At 38.7% G+C, this 8,225-nt stretch overlaps 1 non-coding gene across 1 annotated transcript; it reads right to left on the bottom strand.

Moving 5' to 3' along the window:
• Positions 1–587: 587 nt before the first annotated feature.
• Positions 588–782, bottom strand: LOC137235689 (small nucleolar RNA snR44). Its single transcript, XR_010948026.1, has one exon. It is a non-coding gene; the product is annotated as a small nucleolar RNA snR44 (small nucleolar RNA).
• Positions 783–8,225: the final 7,443 nt, after the last annotated feature.

The raw sequence follows: 8,225 nt of genomic DNA, 5'->3' as shown, positions 1-8,225 counted from the left end.
AGTTCCATAAATCTTTCGAAGAACTTTTCTCTCGAACACTCCCAGAGCCGTTCCAACTGTTAGCAGGGCGGGAACGATAAGTGACTTGTAGAGTGTGATCTTCGTTTGGCGAGAGAGGACTTTACTTCTCCCTAGTCCTAAGTAGAATTTATTGCTAAGAGTGATTCTTCGCTGGATTACAGAGCTGATGTTGTTGCCAGTGTTGATGTTGATTCCCAAATAAACGAAGTCTTTTACTATTTCGCATCAACATCGGAGCTCCGAAATCTGCCTACCGAATGTATTGATATGTGAAGCAGTATCCTAACTGACTGGTTTACTCTTAGTCATACATACCAGATATATGTGTTAAAAATAAATCAAAGAAATATTTGTTGAGCTCTTTGCTTGAGTTAAAAAAATCCTTCTGCGTGCACCAAAAAGTAAACCAAAGTTTGTATGAAAATGTGTAGTTAAACACCTACATATAAACAGATGCATGTTTATGAGAAATTGGTTTCATTCTTCGATCATAAAAATGTTTAATCCTGACTACAAAACATGCATTAGCGCTATGGCAGTAACTAAAAAACTAGGAGAGTAATTACAAAATCCATAGAGCAGTAAAAATGTGCGATATTATCAGGTATATCTAAGAATTACAGACATTGCAAAAATTCGTATATGTTAATATTACCCGGCCTATGAAAAGGTGGCTTATGACTCAAAAAAAAAAAAGCTGTTAACAGCTGTTTCTCGCAATTTCTTTTTTGAGTCATAAGCCACCTTTTCATAGGCCGGGTCACATATACATATGTACTGAAGACTACTCATTTTTTTGTTGTGCGCTTAAACAATTATGCTCCCCGGAGCCTTTGGGGAGTTTTATCTCTTTTGAGGGTCCACTGCAGATATTAAGCCAGTAGGTTCCGGAACGATAGAAGTTAAAAAATTGCTCAACCGTATACTAAAACGTTCAACTATGACAAGCGAGATGGCCGATCTGTACAACACTGATATCGAGCGACCATCTGAGATGCCAAGAAAAGAGCAAGGACACAAACAATAGCTAAGTGGAAAGGACGGTGGAAGGATTTGAGTAAAGGGCGTTGGACCTTCACGTTAGTTTGGGACGTAACTCAATGGAATGGGCGGAAGCACGGCGAACTGAACTACCATCTCACGCAGATATTTAGTGGACATTCAAAGAGTATTTATGGAAGCGTGGGATAGAGGAAGATCCTCTTCGCGCAAGGTTTACCACGGAGTTAGACACAGCAAAATACGTCATGTTCCGCTGCCCCGTGTTCACGAGGAAAGACTCACCTTGCATAGAGTTTTTGGGGAAGAGCCTACCACGAGAAATTTAGTATCACTAATGTGCAACAGGAAGGAGTGCTGGACTGAAGTGAGCACAATGACATTTATAGTAATGACACGCCTGACGGATGCTGAGAGAGAGCGCAGAGAAATGCGTAGGCGAAGCAGTGGCGCTTAAATCGACACTCAGAGCAAATAGCGGGAAGCTGGATGCAGGACAGCAGTAGGCTTTTAAAAAATGAGAAATATGGAACGGCACCCTAAAGTAATGCGAAAGTGGTACCAGGGTGGACGACGGTTCCAAAACTGGGATTGTTTTTTAGTCTACGGACATACGATTGCTGCGACAGCAGTAAATATGGTGCGTTAGGAATTTTCCAGCCCTTCCGCAAAAAAAAAGTTAAGATAATGTTAGGTTAGGTTAGCGTAAAGGGACAGGACCGAGAAGTTGCAGACATTCACCAAATTGGCCAGTAGGACTTGTCAGCTCTATCTTACCTTTAAACACATGTGTCTTATTCCAAAAGGACAACTGCGACATATTTTAACTACAAACTAAATGCTAAATCTCTTAAGCGTTGTCAAGAGATTAAAGATTTAGGTGTCATTTTTGACTCCAAACTCTCTTTTTCCAGTCTTACTGACTTCGTTGTCGCAAAGTCCTTTGCAATGGTTGGGTTCATTAGACGAAACACCAGTGACTTTAAGGACCCTATGACGTTGAAGGCACTTTATATCTCTTTGGTCAGAAGTCGCCTTGAATATTGTTCAATAATATGGAATCCTATTTATGAATCTAACTCCTATAAAAAGGAAGAGTTCCAAAAATTTTTACGAAAATTGCTTTACGGATGATTCACTGGCCAGACGGCTTCCCAACGTATACCAGCAGGCGCAAATTGATTGGTCTTCAGGCTTTGCACGACAGAAGAATTTGTATCTCACTGATGCTTGCCTATAATATTGTAACGAATGTTAGCAGCACTGAGATGCTATCGTCTCTAAGCCGATGCTAAGCAGTGACGTGAATGCACATCAATAATTCAATCATTATGTATCTACATAAACGAAACAATAACTGCGTCTACATATATGTACCATGTGCGTATACGAGCAGCGGAGCGGCAATGCACAAACACATGCATATATCTTATCTGAGTTGTCACAAGAGAGAGCAATAATTTGTGCACGTAGTTGTGGCTGGCGATTTTGTAGCCGAACTAACTAGTAACTTCTGGAAATCGCATAGCCTAGAAGTATGCAGCGTAAACTATAAAAGCGGGGCAGGCGAGTAAGAAGTAATTCAGTTTGAGTTGAGCAATCAATCAGTTATTTATTAAGCACGCGATCTGGCGGCCAATAGTAGAGTTCAATTTGAATTATCAATCAGTTTGGTTATTAAGCCAGCGAGTAGCAAAGTATAAGTGTCATTGTGAAGTACTTTAATAAAGGCCATTTTTCCATTATTCAATATTGGAGTTATTTATTCAACAGTTTAGTGATTCGAACTTAGCAGAGGATTGCAAATAAGAGGATTTGCAAGTAAATTCGTTACAATATAATAAACTTGAGCATAAATTGCTCCGATTTATCTAATTTGTTCATTCCATATATTCCACTGCGTGATCTTCGGCATAATAGATTATTTATCAAAATAAATCATAAAACGAATTATCCTATGAATGAACCTATAACTAGGACTATACATCTAGCAAATCGATTCAGTAATGTTCTTAATTTTAATAACAGCTTATATAAGTTTAAACTTGAATTGTTTTCTATTTTTAGTCTGTAAGAAAGCATGTACTTTTAGACTGAATTAATTAAATAAATAAATAGATAAAATAAATAAATAAATATATAAAGCTGACACTGAAGTACCTTTCCATTTTGTTGAGATATTTGCGGCATTCGGTGATCGACTTTCTGTTGTCGACACATTAGTCGATGATCTTGAGGGCAGCAGGGCTACACGGGAAAATAATCACACTATTCCTGTCTTATACGATAAAGTGGTCGGAAAGTATAAAGACAATTATTTTTAGCAAAGCTTTTCAAGATTGGGTGCATGGTGAAAATGTGTTAGAGGGTCGAGCTACCAGGTCTGAAGCCGCACTCATAAGGCCAATCAGTCGATTTACGGTGGGATTTGATTTTTCGCACAATACGCTTGACCAGTCTTAATGTGGTGTACTAAGGAGGCAGTTTGCGCTTATTGTTATTGCGAACTAGGCAAAATGAAACTTAGATTCAAATCGTTAAGTATGCACTCGTCGTAATAATTTGAGGCGGATTATCACTATCATTAATATGGCAAGTGGGGAAACAAGAGAAAAAAGCTATTTTACATATTATTGATAGAAGCTCACTTTACAGGATCACATACGTGGAGGCTGGGTTGTGCACACTATACCGAAACTGAGGCGATTAATGGCAAATATAGGAGTTCCTTATCCAAGAAAGTCAACTGCTCGCACCAGCCTCGGTTCTACATTTTTGTACATTGCGAATAATCGCTTTGGCTTACCTCATTGTTTCTGCATAATCTGTTCAGGTCGATGTGGGATCCATACCGATAGATCTTTTTGCTGAGGAAAAAAAAAGAACATCGGCCTTGGGCGCAGAAGTGATATTGTCTCAAACAAACATGCAAATGTCCTATCTAATATTTTTTCGAAGAGCGCAGTATTGCAGGTATTCAGGCAGCTTTCAAAGCCCTAACCTCTGTTACCGTGAGGTAAAGGGATGTCAGGGTTTGCTTTTCCCCACTTATGGCGACATCTAAATACTGAGTTCCAAACCAGAAGGATATCCTTGCAGCCGTGTGGGTAATCTCTTGGCCTAATCTTTCAAATTCATCATTTACTTGCTTTCTGCTTCTGAAAAGGTGAGCGTTGGTGTTGTTCTAATTGTTGTAGTAACGATAAAGGCACTCTCCGAAGAAGATTTTGGAAAGTTCTATCAATTTTGATTATCCTTTGCAAGATATAGATCCGGTACGTTCCGGTAACATGTACCATTTAGGTACTAGTCCGTCCATCTCGGTAACGATTAATATGACCGCATTAAACCTTCTACGCCATCACGTACACTCACTCCCTGGTTCCATGAGGAGCTTAGGGTCGCCAGAGCTTCGCCTGCTAAATATGTGTATGATATATTCATATTTGTAACAAGATTCCCCCGCGTAGAGAAGGCTCACAATTTGGTTGCGGAAGCTCTGAAGCTATAAAGCTTTGTATTGCGCTAAACAACCCCTTGAATCCCAAGCTTTGCATTGCGTCTATCAATCCCTTGAGCCTCTGTGTATTCGCCAATGCTGTGCGTGACGTTAACAGGGTACTGCCCAATTTAAGTCCATACAGTACGCTTTGATAAGCTGGATAATCCCAGTTGAGTTAGCTGTATGGAGAACGACGAGAAGTAACTATCCGGTCTTTGCAAAGACGAGGCATAAATATATCGGACGTATTCAACTCTCCGGAGGAAATTTACAAGACCTTGCTTTATTCGAAGCTTCGTCGTTGCCACGCACCGAATCGGCAAGTAAATAAATAACCATCTTCCCGGTTTTTCTGGTTTCCTGGCGTACCGCTGTTCAAATCCACGGAAACTCTGTTTTCGATATTGAACAGATGTTGCAAATATTTGCCGTTGAGGTCAATGTCATTATACTACCGACTGTCAGTCACCCAACGATTTTAGGGGTAACATTCGATAACACTCATACCTTCAAAAAGCACGCCTACGAAATTTAATCTAATGTACAAAGCCGCACATACTCGCAGGCCTCTCAGGCGATATCAAAACTGTCACAGGATGTCTCCTTATGACCCCTGAACATCACCAACAGAGCGAGACCAAAGAACTTAATATTAAAGAGCATGACGAAATGCTGAACAGGCGTTTTTTGTTTAATTGTACCAAAATGATGGAAATCACTCTGAACCAACTTCATTCTAGATACTGCAACAGGTTAAACTTTTATTTGTTTAGAATCAACCCCGACATACGTAACGCATGTCCTGCACGGGATGTGTTCCCACATGACACCAAAAATCTCTTCATTTGTTATATGGAACCTACGCCTCTAACTGACTTGAAACTGCTAGTTCCCTTGGACTCGAGTTTGAGGACTTTGATGACTGAATTGTCGCCCCTTTTGAATGGGGGAAGCACTGTCAATACAACAACAACATCAACATACTGGTACGTTTTGCCTAAAAAATGCTAAAAAAAGTAATTTTTATACACGCAATACCATATTAAGGAACTGAGACCAAATATTTGTGCTCACCATAAATTATGTTTCTTCAGCCATTAATTTATTTACGTTTTGGAATGTAGCTTAACAACTTGTTGAACGATATTTCAAATCAACAAATTTTTGTTTTATTACTCAGGTGTCAATAGCAATTTTCCACTAAAAAAAGTTAAAATACAATTTTAAATGCTAAACATGTAGAAAAATATTACCAACCAAATACCAACAACGGACAAACACTAAAAGCAGACTATTAAAACAGACAAAATTTGCAATTTTCCGAAATCAATCACTCAACGCAAACATTATAATAGAGGCATTATACATAAATGGCAAAACCAAAACCAAAATTCAATGAAGCCTTAAGCGAACGGCAGAAATAGAAGGCAATTCTGCTTGAGAGCGATCGAGTTGCGGAATACAGACGCAATTCATAAAAATAAATTGAAATAACAATGAACAAGTAAGAAAGTCTAAAGCGGCAGTTACCCACGAACGTACGTAGAAAAAACGTGTCAGCCGACACGACCTAACTTATGAGTGTGAAATGTAAACGAAAACTCACCGACGTTCGACGCACGTACGTACGAAGCCCGGAACGTAGAAATCAAGACAATATTGATTTTTTCCGTAAGAACGTGTCAGCTGATCGCTCTCTCACAAGACAGAGTTGCCTATTAATATTTTGTGTGCTATGTTTGGAACAATTGCAGTTATTATATAAAAAGGCCTAAGGATTGTTTCAAACTTTGTTGAAATATCCTAAAATTATTATATAAAATTGAAAGTTACAAATAAATGAACCAGAAATTCTTATTAAGTATTTGTTTCTGCCATTTGCACCATGAAAAATTGTAGTTCCAAAAGTTGATATTTGCATAAGCATGCATGCAAACTGGTCAATGGCAACAGTGCATTTTTGTAAACAATACACCCACAAATATGTTATGTACATGTACACAGACGCACACATTGATTCCTACGGGCTTGAGGGTTCGGGTTTCGTACGACAAACGTCCGTACGTACGGCAGACCTCGGTGAGTAACTGCCGCTTAAGTTGCGGTGAAACCGAACATGACATACCCAGCTGTGCCCTTGAAACGCTGTTGTTGTTTGTTTGCGTGGTTAACCGTCCTGTTCATGAATAACTTTTATACTCAGTTGAGCAGAGCTCACAGAGTATATTTACTTTGATTGGATAACGGTTGGTTGTACAGGTATAAAGGAATCGAGATAGATATAGACTTCCGTATATCAAAATCATCAGTATCGAAAAAAAATTTGATTGAGCTATGTCCGTCCGTCCGCCCGTTAACACGATAACTTAAGTAAATTTTGAGGTATTTTGATGAAATTTGGTATGTAGTTCCTGGGCACTCTTCTCAGATCGCTCTTTAAAATGAACGATATCGGACTATAACCACGCCCACTTTTTCGATATCGAAAATTTCGAAAAATCGAAAAAGTGCGATAATTCATTACCAAAGACGGATAAAGTAATGAAACTTGGTAGGTGAGTTGAACGTATGACGCAGAATAGAATGTTTGTAAAATTTTGGACAATGGGCGTGGCACCACCCACTTTTAAAATAAGGTAATTTAGAAGTTTTTCAAGCTGTAATTTGGCAGTCGTTGAAGATATCATGATGAAATTTGGCAGGAACGTTACTGCCATTTCTATATGTATGCTTATCGGAGGACGACCACGCCCACTTAAAAAAAAAATTTTGTAAAGTCAAATTTAAAAAAAAGTTTATACCTTAACAGTATATAAGAAAATTATGTCAACATTCAACTCCAATAATGACATGGAGCAACAAACTTCAAAAATGAAAGAAATTTTCAAAATGGGCGTGGCTCCGCCCTTTTTCATTTAATTTGTCAAGAATACTTTTAATGCCATAAGCCGAACAAAAATTTACCAATCCTTGTGAAATTTGGTAAGGGCTTAGATTCTGGGACGATAACGGTTTTGTGTGAAAAAGGGCGAAATCGGTTGAAGCAACGCGCAGTTTTTATACACAGTTGGCCGTCTGTCCTTCCGCTCGGCCGCTAACATGATAACTTGAGCAAAAATCGATACATCTTTACTAAACTCAGTTCACGTAATTATCTGAACTCACTTTGTATAAAAAATCCGAAATCCGACTATGACCACGCCCACTTTTTCGATATCGAAAATTACGAAAAATTAAAAAAAAATGCCATAGTTCTATACCAAATACGAAAAAAGGGATGAAACATGGTAATTGGATTGGTTTATTGACGCAAAATATAACTTAAGAAAAAAGCTTTGTAAAATGGGTGTGGTACCTTCCATATGAAGTAAATGAAAAAGTTCTGCAGGGCGAGATAAAAAGCCCTTGGAATCTTGGCAGGAATTCTGTTCGTGGTATTACATATATAAATAAATTAGCGGTACCCGACAGATGAAGTTCTGAGTCACCCTGGTCCACATTTCGGTCGATATCTCGAAAACGCCTTCACATATACAACTACCACCACTCCCTTTTAAAACCCTCATTAATACCCTTAATTTGATACCCATATCGTACAAACACATTATAGGGTCACCCCTGGTCCACCAATATGGCGAAATCTCAAAAAGGCGTCCACCTATGGAACTAAGGCCCACTCCCTTTTGAAATACTCATTAACACC

This window comes from Eurosta solidaginis, unplaced genomic scaffold (assembly GCF_040869045.1).
Source record: "Eurosta solidaginis isolate ZX-2024a unplaced genomic scaffold, ASM4086904v1 ctg00000431.1, whole genome shotgun sequence".
Lineage (NCBI taxonomy): Eukaryota > Metazoa > Arthropoda > Insecta > Diptera > Tephritidae > Eurosta > Eurosta solidaginis.
This window is presented reverse-complemented; position numbering and strand designations above follow the sequence as displayed.